The sequence below is a fragment of the Anser cygnoides genome, chromosome 3 (assembly GCF_040182565.1).
Source record: "Anser cygnoides isolate HZ-2024a breed goose chromosome 3, Taihu_goose_T2T_genome, whole genome shotgun sequence".
NCBI lineage: Eukaryota > Metazoa > Chordata > Aves > Anseriformes > Anatidae > Anser > Anser cygnoides.
The window spans coordinates 73,761,760-73,778,947 of NC_089875.1; the positions used below are offsets into that span (position 1 = coordinate 73,761,760).

Below are 17,188 nucleotides of genomic sequence, written 5' to 3' on the forward strand. Positions count from 1 at the left end.
ACTGAGGTGTGGTGAAAATCAGAACATTTGAGCATTTGAACCAGTGTAACATCTGATGCTTTGGAAGGGAGCAAACCCATGCAACACACGAATTAAGTGGCTGTTTGTAGTGGGGCATTCGTTACTTATTTCATAGTCCATTGTGTATTTTATACTCCCAAGTTAGAAAGTTACTTCATATAGCTGCAGTGATTTTGCAAGAAGGAAATCTGCTCTCTGAAGTGCCTGGCTCTAGAGACAAATGCTGGACAACTAAACTCTCCATTAGTGAAATGAAAATTTTCCTCTAAAACTGTAAGCACTAGAAGTGTTTGGGATTGGTGGCAAAAATAAACGATCTCAATAAGGTCCATAGCTTAGTGGCCGAGGACTCAGGAAGCTCTTGGCTGGGTTGGCTCTGCACATGGGAGTCACATACATGCGTATATGGTCCCACCACTCAACAGCACTGCATCTTCTTGAATTTATATCACCATGTCACACATTCACGGACCAGGACCAAATATTTCTTAGACATGGGAGCATTGAGAGAAGGGGCCAGGCAGATTTCACCCCTCAAACCACTTGGGAGTTTGCATGCAGGGCTGAATGGAAACACAGCACCCTGCTTCTCATCTGGCAGAGGTTGAGTAGCATCACTGACCTTCTGCCCAGTCTCCAACTGAACGTTCCCACACTCTTCTGGCCAAATGTTTTAAGAAGGTGCTGGGCCACTTTTGAATTTTATTTAGATCTGAAAAGTTAAAAAAAAATAGTGGATTTTAGTTTTCATTTCAGTTTTAAGTGAAACTTTAAAGACCAGCTATTTTTAAAGCAGTTATGAACAAATATCTAGAAGAAAAAATAAAATGCTGGTAGAAATTTTGGAAGGTGATAGTTTCCAGGAATTTGGCAGCCATCTTCATTATAGCCATCTATGCTATAGATGGGTTTAAGGGAGTTAATGGACCTAACCTCTTTCACCATGATAGGGATATACAAACATCTAAAAGAAGGGCAAATTTCATCATGCTGATCACTTTGGTTTTGGAGTTTTCCTGCAGCAATTGCTCTTCCTGCAGAACAGGATGGTTTTCTGATTAAATTTCTATTTATTGCAATGGATTCCTGGCAAATCAAGCCTGCAGTTTCAGGCAATTCACTGAAATTTACTGGAGGACTTCACACCTTCTAGGCAGGGCAGTCTTCATTCACTTCCTTGTGTAAAGACTTCTGTAGGAACAACTTTTCCCTGTACTCCTTATTGGCATTAAATTTGATAGCAAAACTGCTTCCACCCTCTTTATATCAGTAATTGCATAAAGGTAGGTTAGAGCACATGGTTTTAATTTAGCCTTTAGTGGTTTTATTTGGCAGGGAAAAAAAAACTGTTGAGTGCTAACCTTGAATTAGAAGCTGACCTCTGAATTAGTCAGCCTTTTTCTTGTAAATGTGTTTTGTGGAGTATAAACATGAACCATCTATTTACATAACGTTAGTGACAGCCAAATGATTTCTTACAAGCATTAATGCTGGAAATCCCAAACACTCCTTCACTGCTGGAGAATGGTTTATAACTCATGAGAATAACCTCTGCACCAGTTAACTACAAAGAAAAAAGGCCAATAGTTTTCCCCTGAATTTAGGATTTCTATAGTTTTTCACTAAGAAACTAAGAGATGGGTTCACGTGACATCTCGGATGACAGAAACCGAGCACTAACTGCCAGAAGCCCATGGTGCCATCGTACTCTGAATTTTATCCACTGTTCCTGTTTCCTGGTCTGCTGTGAAGGCAAAGGTGATGAGGACCAAGGGATGATGGTTCTACTGAAGCTGAGATGTTCCTCAGACCAGGTCGAGCAGGTCTGTTCCCCACCTCTGCTTTCCCCACTAGAGCCGCACAAACTGGGGGCAGGTCTGACCAGCAGGACCCCACATGTACGCTGCTGCATTTCATGCTAGTTCAGAGCTCATGGTAATGTCTTCTGGGTTTTCTGCTTTGTCTCATCCAGCGAAAATTAAAGTCATTGAATGCCATTTAGAGGTGCCTGTTTCTTCAGTTGTTAGCTTTGTTATTTTTAAGTCTAAAATTTGATAAAACAGACATCTTAAGTATGATGAAAAGCAAATCTGAAAAAGATACAAAACACTTGTGTGGAATATTCTGCAGGCCACAGAGATGATTAACAGTTTTTAAGAGGTGAAAAAGTATCTTTCTGAGCCTTGGTTCATTTTAGTTTATTTTTACCCACTTTAAAGAGAGGGCATTGTGTGGATGTCATCACTTTTTTTTTTTTTTTTAATTGTTGAATAAACAGCAGAACATTCTTTCTTCTTTCGAAACTCTACTTCCAGAAGGGTTTTTTTTTTTTTTATTGCAATAAGAGTACATACCATAGCAGAGCACTTCTACTTTGCTCCACATTTATTGGCATGCCCTGCCATAATGTGCCATAATAAGTCTCTAAATTAAGATGGTATTTTTCATGCTTTCAGCAACAGCAGCAAAGTGCTCTGCTCTTTGCTGCGTGTTATTATCAGCTCCACCATGACTGAATTCCAGCCTTGGGCACTGACTGTGTGACAGGGCCTGGCTCTGAGGGCAAGTTTCAGCCCTTGTTTTGTCTGGCTGTATTTGCCCTGCCTAATTCATGGCAGGAAGCACAAAGACTCAGCTGAACAGAAGGGAAGTGCATGGCAAATTTAGCTATCAGCGTGCAGTTTGGGGCACCACACGATAAGAAGGACATAGAACAAATAGATAGTGTCCAAAGGAGGGCTGCAAGGATGGTAAAGGGCCTGGGGGCAAAATATATGAGGAGCGGCTGAGGTCCCTTGGTTTGTTCAGCCCAGAGCAGAGCAGGCCGAGGGGAGGCCTCATGGCGGCCTGCAGCTCCCTCACGAGGGGAGCGGAGGGGCAGGCGCTGAGCTCTGCTCTCTGGGGACAGCGACAGGACCCGAGGGGACGGCATGGAGCTGGGACAGGGGAGGGTCAGGCTGGGGGTTAGGGAAAGGCTCTGCACCCAGAGGGTGGTTGGGCACTGGGACAGGCTCCCCAGGGCAGTGGTCACGGCACCGAGCCTGATGGAGTTCAAGCAGCGTTTGGACAACGCTCGCTCTCAAGCATAGTCTGATTTTTGGGTGGTCCTGTGTGGAGCCAGGAGCTGGACTCGATGATCCTTGTGGATCCTTTCCAACTTGGGTTATTCTATGATTACATGGTTCTGTCTTCAAATTATGGGTTATGACTTGTTCCCAAACTAAAATAAAGTGACTTCTGTTTAACACAAAGAATAAGAACTTTTCTGTGGGCAAAAGGTATTAGCCACAGCAGTGCCTTCAGTAGGTGGGAACAAGAAACAGAGCATCTGAAGACATCTTAGATAACCACCAACAGGCCACCCTCCACTGCCCAGCACTGTTGTGCTAGCTTGCATCTTCAGTGGGAGCGCCAGCAAGCCTTTGGTGCTGGGAAGATGTAGGAAGGCAGGCTGCAGAGAGCATGGATGGTGTTTTTTTGTACTTCGCCTTCACCAAACACTTGGTTCAGAGCAATTCCATTGGTGCTTCAGGCATCGTGGAGCCATTCTCTAAGGCTGAACACAAATATTGTCACTGCCACTACTAAAACAAGGCAAACACCTTCCCCTCCCTTTGGAGGAGGAGGATGATGAATCCCAGTGGAGGACATGATCCATTCCTCCTATCATGGCAAATGGCCAGAGATGTCCAGCAGTGTCCACGTACCGTGAGCAATGACTCCTGCAGGTACATCCCCTGCCTCTCTAACAAGGCTGGGGTTGATGAAGCTTATCCCTCCTTCCTTTGAAGGTCTTCACTGTGCAGCAGAAAAAACTATCATGTAAATAAACCAGCTCCCTCCAGGACCAGAAGCCAGTATGAATGGTCACAGGCATTCCCTATGCTCATTTATATTCATTTTGTTCATTTTGCTCATTGGCGTCAGATGCAATAGTGGCACTTCACAAATGGAAAAGCAATTCCTCCATCTCCTCCATCTCATTTTAGGATGACTTTCTGGCAATGTAGCACTGTGAGGTTGAGGCACATGTCCTTCTGAGGCAGGAGAAATTTTCTGAGTTTTACCAAAGGCTGTAGAAGTTTTTTTGGCAGCCCTCTGAAATCTCCAGTTCTGGGCATGAGCACAGCTGATGGGAAATAAAGTATCGTTGGCTGTTTGTCTTCAGTGTGCAGCTCTTAAGCTACACAAGGAGGTTAGCAGGTTGCACACTCCTCTTCTGCTCGAAGAGCTCTTTGTCCAAAGGAAAAGGGTTGAGTGGAAATATGAACATGGTTAAAACACAGCGCACTTGGAAAAAAATATTGTGGCCTTTGCCTGGCCACAATTTCTGTAAACAATATGCTTACCCTATGTTTCGGGATAAATTACAGATCACTGAAAAAAAACTTTTCTAAGTAGTTAATGATATACACAAAGGACGGGAAAAGTTCTTGTCCTTTGTGCATGGCTTGCTTTGTGCCCAAAACTTAAGCTCTCTGCTTGCTCCAGTTTCCAGTGATAAGGTCCCTTGTACCCATTACATTCTTAGTTATTTGTTTATTTTGTTTACAGGAGGAAAATGAGAAATCTTAACAGAAGTGTCTCAATCTCACTCACCAACACCATCAGTCACAGGGCATTTATGGTAGTGGGTCAGTTTTTTTAAGCAGAGGAAGGTCCCTGTGGCAGCTCCTCCACCTGCACGACAAGTGGGAGCATGACATGGTGGGGACCAGGTGAGCTGGAGCACTGCCGACTCGCTGCTTCTCTGCAGCTCCCAGAAACCTCCATAGCACGCAGCTGCCACGGGGCTGCCCTTCACCTGCCTTGTGCTCCTCCAGGGCATGGAGCTTTGAATTATCTTCAGGCTCTGTGATGGGCAACACCGACGGCAACTTTTGTACTCTCCTGTTCTCTCTAGAAACTTCTGATTGGATTCCTCCCGGCATAGTTTAACATGCTGACTGCCTGCCAAGTATTTTTTTAATCCTAAATGCCTTTCTGTTGCTAGGTGGAAATTTTTCTGCCTTTCAGATATAAAGTGGCTAATGGGATACATTTCATGATACATCGGCAAGTACAGTATGCTATTATCATATCTCAGTGCCCTTTAAATATTATCAACCTGCACTGGAAGGATGAGGTAGTACATAAATTAGACACCATAAAGAAAGTAGGAGGAATTCTTTGTTCTTTGCTAATCACAGTTTATAAGTTTAACAAGGTTTATTGCATTAGGGAGTTGAGGTTAAAGCATGTTGGGTTTATGTAGGAATGAATGGACATCCAACAGCAAACGTTAGGTGTCAGGACTGAGGTGGGATTTAGATGCCATAAACCTTATCCTGGTCTGATGCAGATCTCCCTTCACACTTCCACGTTCACAAGCACATGGGAGCATGTGTTCTCCCATCCCTCCATCTGGAGAGATGTTGGTTTTTCTGTTCCTGCTGCTGCCTCCTCCAGCTCTGCAGACAAAACATCAACCCAGAGGAAAGCAAATGACTGGAGAAGAGGTCATGTGGAGAAAAGGGAAGAGAAAGACAGAAGAAATAGAGGGAAGTGGTGCGCTGGGAACCATGAGATTTGAAAGGGATTTTTATGAGGAAACTTACAAACATAACGGTATTTGCTTTGCATTGTGAGAAGGGGTTGCCTCTAATTGGAAATTAGGTGAACATATCGGAAGAAATTCACTGAAGAAGAACATTATTGAAGGAAATTGAATATTATTCAGCAAATCAGAGATTTCAGTACAAAACACGATCAAGGCCATGCATTCCTGCATGCTGCTGGAGAGGCCATTGCTAGCCGGCACTGCAGCTGCTGGCGGGTGGCAGATGCAATACACTTGTAGGTTTTGTGCATGGCACTCAGTGGAGCAGGTCTGTCTCTGTGACTGGCTTTCCTCCTTTCCATGAGTGCACGTCTTTGGGGATGTCCCAAAGTCCTGCAGACTTCTCCTTTAGGAGCTCATCTACAAGCCGTATGCAGAGCCTGTGTGAAGGGATGGGGCGGACACTGACATTAAACACCTTGGAGCAGCCTAAATGCAAATCAAGGAGAAAAGCGATGACGCCATTTCAATCAATAAATACAATTGCCATTTTTGCCTTTTAAGCTTCTGAGGAGCTGCTCAGAAGCCTTTGTGCTACTGACAGCCACTCTTGGTTGTTAGGTATTTAAACCACAAACCACATTTGCAGGTTCTCAGATTCTAGAATAAATAAGATTTACGTTCTTCTCAGCTGCTTTAAGGACACCGTGTGATGTGTGTCAGTGTCCCCTGCGTTCCTGCAAAAGGCATGAGCCAGCACAGTACTGGGGTGTCCATACACAACCCCTGCTGCCCTGCTTTAGCACCCCATGGACTGATAATTTCAACGCATGTGTGTGAGAAACTTGTGTCACGGTTTGTCTGCAAAAGTGCGTTTAAAGCATCAGGCAATTTGAGTTAAATGTAGTGTGATTTATTTATTTATTTATTTATTTGGTAATAAGACATAATGCTTTTTTTTTAGTATATTGAGTATATTGAAGCTGTTAAAAATAATAAAAACTAGATTATAATATTCTGAAAGTTATCTTACTGGCTCTGTTCTTACGCAATATTTGGAAGTGAATTAGCAAAATACTTTGTGCTCTGGGTGGGTGTTATTGGCGCCTTTCAGCATGTTTAGTTTTTCTGGTAAAGAATTTTAGCTGTAATATAGGAGACCTTCTGGAGACTGGCCACATCTGTGAGCTTAACTGGCAGTGCTAGCCTAGGTCATAAGACTCCTCTTGAGCACTTGTTCACTCTTGTTAAGGAGACACCAAGAGGTCTCTACAATTTTTGATCCTTCTGGTTGAAGGTAACATTTATTTATTGTAACTTATAATATGAAGAGATGAATGAATTCTGACTCAGGTTTTGATAAAAAATGTGTTTGGATCGGGAAGAACTCTAGATTAAAATAAGAATAGAATTAATATCCTAAAAACGATGAATTACCAAAACTTGATTTTAGTAGTGTAGAATAGGATGGGTCAGAAAAGACCTCTAGAGCTCATATTGTCCAACTTCTTGCTCAGAGCAGGACCAGTTCCTGCATTAGTTCAGGCTCCTCAGTGCCTTGTTCAAGTGAGTTTTGAATATCTCCAAAGATGGAAGTTTTGTTTTTATGCATTCTCTTATTCAAATCATTTCAAAAGAAACAATTCACTCAATGTTTAAAAAAAATATAAAAAATAAAATAAAAAAGGTTACCTACCAGTGCAGGAATTTTGTTTTCAGTGGCAAAGTTTTGTTTTTCTTTGAAATTCCTTGACATATCTGAATAGCAAAGAGTAATAAAAGAAATCACCATTTGTACTCCTGTAGAAATAAAAACATAGAAAAAGTCAAATCCCATAATTATTTTTAACAGATAAAAATGAAGTTCTTGTGACATTCTTAACTGTGGAAAATGCATTTCTAGGTATGAATTTGAATATATGAAAAAATATTTCATGCCAGTCACTGGAAAAAAAATGAACCAAATAAAAGTCCTCAAAATACATTACACATACTGATTACTTTCACAGCTTTTTAATGTTTAATTTTACAAGTCCTTGGCAAAACTGAGTGCCTTTCAATGAACTCATATTAACTCAAAGCCTGCATCAGGAAGAGAGGGACTATGCAGAAGAAAGGTTTCTTTCCCCTAGATTTTAAAAAGTTCTGCTAAAACTATTACAAAAATCATTGACAAATCAGATTGAAATTTGGAGTTGTTTTTTTTTTTAAAAAAAAGAAATCGGTTATCTCAGACCACTCTTAAATGTTATTTCAATCAAAAGAATCTAGATTAGATTTTACCAGCCATTCCGTTGGCTTTTATTTAAGATCTACAACTGCTAATATAAACCATTTTGTTTGTTTGTTTTAACTGAAACATTTTCATTTTGTCATAAAAATGCCACTAGAGAAAAACAACCCCCTCACTCCCCCCTGAACCATTCACCATAGCTGGTCCCACTTGTAGGCCCAGGGCTGCGCAGTCTGGTGCATCAGCCCTGCTGGAGATCACAGCATCACAGGAGGGCTGAGGCGGGCAGGGACCCCTGGAGGCCCCCTGCGCCATACCCTGCTCAAGCAGGGACACCCAGAGCTGCTTGTCCAGGACCACATCCAGGTGGATTTTGAGGATCTCCAAGGAGGAGACCCCACAGCCTCTGTGGGCAACCTGTGCCTGTGCTCCGTCACCCGCACAGCACGGAAGGGCTGCCTGGGGCTCAGAGGGAGCCTCCTGTGTTCCACACAGTCATGGTCTCAAAACTCTTACTCTCACATTTATCCTTACTCTTTCCTGCCCACCCTTGGCTGTTATAACACTCATCTTTTATCCCACAGAAAATGTAAGGTAAGAGAGAGTTTTACATCAAGTATCTCCTACATATATCTCCTGTATCAAGTGTATTGCCCACACACATTTGGAAAGATAGATAAGTAGAACAACTGTCCAGTGTATCCCATGACATTTACATTTATAGCTACTGCCAAAAAAAAAAAAAACCAACCAAACAAAAAACCCAGCTAACTTGTGTTTAACCTCTAAAAAACAAAATGACACAGTTTGAACCACTTTTCCCCACAGCTTTCTTATACAAGTCCAAAACCCATCTTACTCAAAAACCTCTGAGGAATAGGTCTTGAGCTGAAGACGAGTCCAAAACATTTTAAAGGATAAAAAGAGAGAAACAAGGCACAGGAGCAGGGCCATCCCATGCAAGAACCAAAGCTCAGTGCTGGGCCAAATCCACGATTGCTACGAGTCGTCCCAGCTCCATTGGCAGTTTAAGCGCGGCAGTTTTCACAAACTGAGCACGCTGGTCATCAGCACTCTGATTTTGAGGTCTGCAAATAAAAACAGACAGGCAAGCTGTGGACCGGGTCGTTCCGCTGCTGCCCTCAGATGCAGGGCTGGCAGTAGGGTGGGGAAGGCCTGCATGCCCACCTCCGGTGGCAGAAGCAACAAAATAGTTTTTTGTGTGTGTGCGCGTGTGTTGCATAATTCAGGATCCAAACTTAATCCAAACTGTTTGGACGGCGTCCCGCCCCGTGCTTGCTCGGTGGAGCAGGAGACGCGTGCCAAGAGCGGCACCAAGCAGCTGTGGAGCCCGCGATGGTCTGGCTCCCAGGCTCCAGGCCCTGCACCTGCACGGAGGCACAATCCAGAGCCTGTGCAAGTCAAAGGGACCCTGTTTTTTCAGTCAGCTCTGGAGGCAGCTGAGGTTTGCCTTGGTGAAAGCAAAGCAGGGAATGGCTTTCAGCCCATGTGCCGGTTCCAGGGCTGCTGCATTTGTCCAGGGCTTTGGCAGCGCCTTGCGCTGCGGCTCCCTGCCCGCCCTGCCTGCCTCTCCCACCACAACTCCCCAGGCCTTTCATTTCTTGTAGCATTTTCTTCCATTGACCACTGGGAAGCATTTGGCAAATAACTGCTCTTTTAGAGATGGGAGCTCAGCTTAACCACCCCTAGCAGCGAGGTGGGTGTGCATACAACCTTCACACACAACTGTGAATGTTTGCCTTTCAGAGCTGCTCACAACCCAAGATTTCATTTTAGCTGGTGTAATGTGCTTGCATCATTAGCAACAATTACCAGTTGTTGTTCCATTTGGATTTCTCTTGCTAATTAGCTTCACTCCAACAATCTGTAAGGCCCATAAACCTAACCCCAAAAGGAGTATCTTCCCGCAGCGAACAGAATGGAATATGAATAATCAGTTTAATAATTGTAATTGACATAACTTCTCAACACCAGCACATCTATCGATATACTGCCAGGGTTCCCTGGTGGGACAGTCCCGCTCTGCTCCAGGTTGTTCTCGTGAGAGGACTGAGCTCTCCTAGCTGTGTTTCCAAACCTGCAAACACTGTGCTGGTCTTACACAACTTCCACGAGCCTCCACTTCTTGTTCTTGTGGTTTGGTGTGGGCATCCAGCTCTTCTTTTTCTTATTTTCTTCTCTCTCACACTCTCCTTTCCCTCTCTCCCCTTTCATTAGAAAGGCAGCAATGATGGAAGCAACATTAGTTCCTAGGAAAACCGAAGAAATTCAGAAAAGTAAAGGGGTCATACTGCAGCCTGGTTCTCACAGACCCAAGCACCTTTGCTCCCCTTGCTGAGCTGAATATTTGGGTGGCAAACCTGGGCTGGAAGCCATTTCTTAGCAGCTTGCTGGGTCTTATCTGATAGCCCCCAGCAACGGTCCCTCTCAGACAGGGTTGCTCCAACAAACACGGCAATACCGCTTTCAGGCTGGGGTTGCTTCATGTCTGGCTGGCTTGAGGCATAGCCAGGGGGTCTGACTCTGCTCCTACCTGTTTGTTAATCTGGGGCTCTCCTGCAAATTCTCTTTCCACCACACATGCAGAAGAACTCCTCTTCTGCTCACTAGGCAGAGCAATCCGTAGTGTATTGCTCTGGCTACCAAGTAGCTGGCTTTATTCATTTTTAAAGCTGTTTTTCCAGGCTTTAAGGAAAAAAAATATTAAAACAAAACCTGACTGCACACATCCACAGCCGCCCCTCACTGGGAGCTGTGGTTAGAGCTGGCACTGCGGGTGGGAGCGCCGGCAGCTCCCAGGATTGAGGGCGAAGCTGTTTGGCACCGCCGAGCTCTGCCCAGCCCGGTGCTTCCCGCTTCTCCCTGCTTGACCCTCCGCTGCCTCCGCCGCTTGCCTCGGGGGCTGCTCGTGCTCCTGAGCCAAAGAAAACAAAACAAATTTCAGCGCACCAGCAGCCAGGACCTCCCCACGTCCTCCTGCAGAGAGGTCCCCTGCTTTTCCCTCTGCAGCTGCTCGTGCACCTTTCCCAAAGAAAGGGAAGAGGGAAGATGTATGTTGGCACTAATATTTCCACATCTCATCTGGAAATGGATACAACTTAAAGATCAAGCTGGCAGCACATGATTCTATGACTGTCTAATGCTGTTTTTTCTTTCTCCTCAGTGTTTTCTCCGATTGATTTACTCCCTGTTAATAGCAAAAGCTGCCTCTGACACCAGGCTTCACCTGTGTGACATTTTGTCTTTTACTTGAATGTCATCCTTCTTTTATTACGGCCACTCTCGATGTGTCCCATTCGTCCTGCCTGGCCTCCAAACCACCTCCGTATCCACCATGCGTCACAGCTTTGTGCTAGCACATTTCATCAGCACGGTGCTCACGTGGGCCAGGAGCATGCCATTAATGGAAATGTTAAAACAAAATTGGTCCCAAACCTCCTATTCGAAAAACACTGCCACATAGCTTCGAGCCTGGCATTTCCACCCTCCACGCTCATTGTCTCCTCTTCTTTGCAGTGATACAATCCTTCTGCTCATCTATTTTGTCTCCAGCAACATCAGTTGTTTCACACTTGACGTCATATCAAATACATTAAAGTAGCCTAGATAAAGGAAATCTGGCAGATATCAACTGTCTGGAAAAATAATTGTTTTATCAAAGAGAGCCATCAAGTCAGTCTGGCATGTTGTACCTTTGGTTGCATTTTATCCCATTTTTGATGTGTCTTTGCATTTTTAATTAACCTGCCAGGCATGTTCCAAAGCCTTGCATACCGGTGAGGTCAGAGTTACAAGGACTGCAGCTGGCTGGATTATTTTTTAACCCTGCACAATCAAACATGTTGTAAAAGATATCCCGCCATCACATGGTCCCTCGCATTTACCAAAACAGTTGCTGTTAGATGTGCCACCTTTGACGCTGGTCTTTCCAGAATCGCTTGCCTCCCCAGGAGCAATGCAGCCGTGCTGGGAGCGCTGCTTCCCCCATGGTAGCAGTTCCATTTCCATATCCTTGTTCCCATTAACCAGCCTGCTTTTGCCCCTAGGATTTGTCTTCCAAAAATGAGAGCAGAGGTAAAATACTCCTTTGATTTTAGGCCATGCCTAGATTATCTTTAATCTCATTTACTGCACAGCAGCCTGACTCTGGTTTTCTCTTACATTCATGTTTGAAGTTGTCCCCATTTTCTTCGGAATACTTTGCAAGTTCCAGCTCAGGTTTACATTTGACTGTCCCCACTTTATACATGCATTTCTTGACCTCTGAATGATAGCTTTATTTGCTGATCAGGTCCTCTCTCCCACCCCTGTGCCTTGCAGTGGGCAGGCAGGGTGCTCCAGGTCCTCCCGCCTGCCCTGTGCTCCAGCCCATGCCTTCTCCACCCAAGCTACGTTTGCTGGCCAGCATCACCTCACTTCATCAGTTTGCCCGTTGGAAAACTGTCTCAGATGCATTCCTGTTTGTTTTTATTTCCCCATTTGCTTCAAGCAGTGAGATCTACTCAGTTCAAAGCTCTCTTTTTTTTTTTTTTTGTGACAAGATCAGCAGTAACTTAATTGCACATCAAAACAGCACCATCTTGTACTCGTTCGCTGATGAAGACGCTTGTTGGTTGTCACATCCAAGAAGATCTGGGTCCTACCACTCCTTGCATGAAGCATCAGCAAATAATGCAGTCTGCCCAGATTGCCAAAGCACTGGATGAAGATATGAATATTTTCCAAAAGAGTTTTTATCTCAGCCAAAAACATTGAGTGGCAGCAAAAGGAACAAAGACAAAGCACATTTCTGCCCCCTTCACTTTGTTCCTGCCGAATTTCCAAGCCCATATGTGAGCATCAGAAATGCAAGAGCTTCTCAACAAAATGTTGCCAGAAACTTTTAGGCTGGGCGACGCGGGGCAGCCGGGGTGGTGTGTAGTTAGTTATCGTCCCGATGTGCTCTAAACATCAGCAGAAAATGTTTCTCACGGCCTGGAGGCCAGGAGCGGGCTACGTCCAAGTGATGTCAGAGGAGATTTCCCTTGACCGATCTTGTCTGTGCAGGCGTGAGTGCCTCATACCCTCCGAGCAAGGGGTCTGCTCTGGCCTGGACGAGGCTGGGATCTGCCTCAGGAGTGCGTCTCTCAAGATCTACTCGTCGTTTTATCTAACCTCATCAATCCACTGGATGTGTCAGCTTAGCAGCTAATGAAAAATAACTTCTCCACCCAAGAGCAGGTGCACCACGAGCGCTATTGTGAAGGAGAACCCATAGGGTTTTTTTGTTTGTTTGTTCCTTTGTTTTCCCATTTGATTACACGAAAATATCTTCTCACAGCAACAGCAGTTGCTTGGTGCCTGAAGCAGGAAAGTGGGCTTTTAGGGCGGCTGCTGACAGCTCAGGCCATCTCCATGCAGTTTGTGGGCACATGGCCTTCCGGAGGCAGCGGCCTCCCTGGCTCAGCACCTACTGGGGTGAAGAGAGAGAAAGTTTGCCTGTAGGAATGAGTGCGCAGCCTCCAACGGTTTTAGGTGAAAACACGCTCAGGTTGTTGCTGTCAGACAGACCAGTGAATAGGCAAGGGCCCAGGGGTTGGGTAGAAGGACAGGCTGGGGACAAACATCCCTTCCAAGTAGGTCCCAGTCCTGTGGCTTCCCATCAGTTAGGGCTAATGGCTTTTTTTTTGTTTGTTTTTTGTTTTCTTCTCCTGAATCAGTCCCTCTTCTGCAATTTTGAGATCAAGCCACGTGTCAGAGGACCATACAGCAATTCCAGCCCAAAGGAGCCATGGATGCACCCTGAAAATGGCTGAGGGCTGAAGAAGCTGTGGGGTCAGCCCATGCACAACATGGCCTATAGGCTGCTATAGGACAGCAGTCAAACAAAATGTGTAAGAGGTTGTTGTCGTGCTTAACCCTGGCCTGAGCAGAGGAACCTTAGCAGAGCCAAATCCATGTCTCGTGTTCCACATTCGGTGGCTGGATGCGAAACAGCAACCGCATTGTGAAATACCACAGGTCTTCTGCGTAGCTCAAAACATGTCAGCATTGCCTCCTGGTTGTATCAAGTCACGCTGATATTGCTTGAGTGCATGCCTGGCTGAAACAACAGCAACGAAAACAAAGAGACGGGGCCAGGGCTTGTCTGTGCACTACTTTATCTTCCTGCCTTTCCAGTGCACCCATGGCAGCGGTGTCTGGGTGATAGGTCTCTTTACAAAACAGGAAGACCGTGGGCTGGTCGGCTTCTCTGACGAGCTATAAATTACATGGGCCTTCCCTGGCTGCCAGCCTGAGCTGTTGGCTAGGTCAGGGAGGCACTAATGGAGGGTGCTGGCATGGCCGGCAGTAGGGCAATGCCTGTTATTGCATTAGGAGGGAATAGCTGGGACCTGAGACCCAGAGGGAAAAAGGAGTACCAGGAAATGGAGCCCCAAAGGCATCGATAGCACACAAAGATGGCCAACCTATAAATAACCTGACCTCTTTGTTCTGGTGAAATGGCACAAGAATTAAGACCCTGATTCAGGAAGAAACTTAAAATGCATGACTACACTTGGCAGAGCTGAGCAGACCTATTGACACCCGTGGGGCCTGAAGGCGTTTCTGCTTTGTGACCCTTTGTGCTCACCTGGGAGAGCGGCTGCTGGAGGCATCCCGCTGCCAGAGCTGCCTCAAGGTTAATTACTGAAGGCAAATGAGGGAAAGCATCCCATTTTTTAGTGGGTCTTGTCAAGAATACCCGGGGTTCGGTCAAGTACTCTTTCTCAGCTAAGAAGCTTGCAGCTGAAGAGAAACTCAGTAAAATCAGTAATCTGATAATAGTTAGCAACTTGAAAACAAAAAGCTGACATGTGAAGTCAAAATATTAGAGAAGGTGTTAGAACATAACCTTGACAAATGCAGCCCAGAAATGTGATAGTAAAAGAAAAGCAAAAAAAAAAAAAAAAAAAAATAGAAAAGATGAGCCAGCAGTTCACCTGCTGGTTAGCTTCCTTCTGCACATGTATCAACTCTCACGTTGGCAAAAACCCACCCAAAGTTGTGCTTGTTCAAAGGAAAAGGCTTGCCATCAGCCTCTAGAGGCTCGATAGCCTCCAGCCTTGGCAGCGTTGGCAAAGTAGAGCTTCCTGTGAAGAAGAAAATGCTTTGATGGTTGCCTTGGGTGTGGAGTAGCACCATGTATGAATTCTTTTTTTTCTAGCTCCTCATCATGGAGACTTAAAAAAAAAATTATCTGAAAATTATTTGTAAATATAAATAGACCATAAACCTTTCCTAACTTTTGTTTTTCATCCTTGTGGTAAAGAGACAAAAAACAAAACTGTTTTCCTCATGCAGAAGGTGCATCACTGACCAAGCACAGCCCAACCCGCAGCCAGCCCATGGTCCCCTGTGTCTGGAATCTGCAGCAGATGCACAGGTCTCAGGGAAGACATACACAGGATGGTTTTAAGAGCCATTTGTTGCTGTGGGGATGAGTAATGGGATTTGCTAAGCAACTTTGAGCCCAGTGGGGTGTCAGAATGAGTTGTGTGCTACTGGGTTAACAGAGAACTAGAAAAGCAGTGATCCCACAGACTTTTTCCCAGGTGAGGAGGGAACAAGAGGATGCAATGTTATCTGCCAGAAAGTTTGCAGTGAATATTTGGGTACCTGTAGGATGTCCAGCCACTCTCCTTTGTCCTGGGAGTACCTAGAAAGTGAGGAGCTCTCAGATGCTTGTCTGTACCTTTTGTCTGTACTGTGTTTTCAGGCACCCCGGGATACCAAGGATGAGTAAAGATGTATGCAACCGCTTATCCCAATCCACAGCACCCTTCCACAACATCACTGCTCCTCCCCATGCCTTGCACGTACACATAGCCCCTACAGCAAGCTCTTTAAAAATTCTGGAAGCATAACCCAAGTTTGCATTATAATTCTTCCTATGCAGCTTAGTCATTGGCTACCACAGAGCAACTAAGATCTAACAGGTCTGTCAGAGACAGCCAGGGTCTTCTGGTTGCTTTCTCCGAGCTCCCAGGACCATTTCGGCTGAACTCCTGGATGGCTCTCAGCCTCGCCCTGTCACGGAGTATTATATGGCAGGAATTTTAGAGCCAACTATTCTGCAGTCACACATGGTGTGCGTCCTGTGTTTGTATTGTTTCGTGCTGTGAGCCACGACGTTGCGAGCCATACCACCCGTCTGTTCCTCATGCTCCTCCGTGTGCATCACCCTGGTGTCCCAAGGAGGTGTGAGTCTGCAGAAGAAGCCAAGAGGCAAAGTTCATCTTTTTGTTCTGAGGTAGAACAGTGCCTGGCCTGGCTATTTTTGGTCCATGACTCAGGGCACAACCATGTTAGAAATAAATAAAATGAAGAAGGAGAACATTTTTGGGCCCATATTTGACACTTGTACTCCAACAACACTTAACGTTATGCAAACCATACTCATCGGTATGGTAGTTATTTTGACTCATCTGTTTAACAATCGCTTTTATTTAACTTACCAGCTAGACAAAAGCTGCCTAATTTCTTCATCTGATTTAATTGATGTTCCCTGACAGAATGAAGCTGGACTGGATAAGACAGTACAAACCCTACCGGTCTTCATCTTCGGGTTGCATCTCTTCCGACGAGTTGTGTGACCATCGCATCGCCAAGGCACATCTTACACGTCATGGGTGAGCCAAGACAGTACGTGCCTGTATACCTCAGGACAAGAGGCCAAGAAACACAACGAAACAGTAAGTGTTGACACAATAATTAGCATATTGATTCCCATTGCAAATTAACTCTTGATACATTGTGAAACACTTCACAGTTTCAGAGGGCTTCAGAGGAGCCTGTAGTGTCCTGTAGGCACCATGAGAATTAAATACGTCTTTGGTTGTAATATTAAGATATAATTGTTAGTGAATGATCATAGGAAGAGACATGCACATTGAGCAGATAAAAATATATATCTGATATCCCCCTCCTGTCCAAACAAGCACCATAAATTATATTCCCAAGGAAGTTTTCAGCCTGCAGGTATTTAGGTCTTCTTGGAAGAACTTTTTGCTTTTTCTTTGAAGGAAATAGACTCTACCCTGTGTCACCTCAGCCCCGTGCCAAGGGAGAAAAGTGGTTGCAGGCTGAAGGATTGAATCATGAAGTTTAACCTTAGCCCAGTACTCCATTTGTCTGGAAAGAAAAGTTCATTCTAGCAAACCCAAAATAGACCGGCTTTCAGAGGAACTAATTTTTCAAACTCCATCACAACTAGCGCAGAGGAAAAAATGAGGTCTCACATTTACATACGGGGGAGTCACAAAGAAACTCTGATCCTGAATTCAACACGTGGAAAAGTTTAAGTGAAGCAATGCCACAGCTGCAACTTGCTGCGCAGATCAGTTCATAGCCAG

The 17,188-nt window shown here is 44.9% G+C and overlaps 1 long non-coding RNA gene across 4 annotated transcripts in view; it reads left to right on the forward strand.

Annotated features, from left to right (window-relative positions):
- Positions 1–17,188, forward strand: part of LOC125184712 (uncharacterized) — a 44,066-nt gene that overhangs the window by 19,972 nt on the left and 6,906 nt on the right. For all 4 annotated transcript variants that reach the window (XR_010829780.1, XR_010829777.1, XR_010829778.1 and 1 more), the window contains one exon: positions 1–16,528. This exon is cut by the window's left edge and continues 18,945 nt beyond it. This is a non-coding gene — a long non-coding RNA (uncharacterized lncRNA). The remainder of the gene's footprint in view (positions 16,529–17,188) is intronic.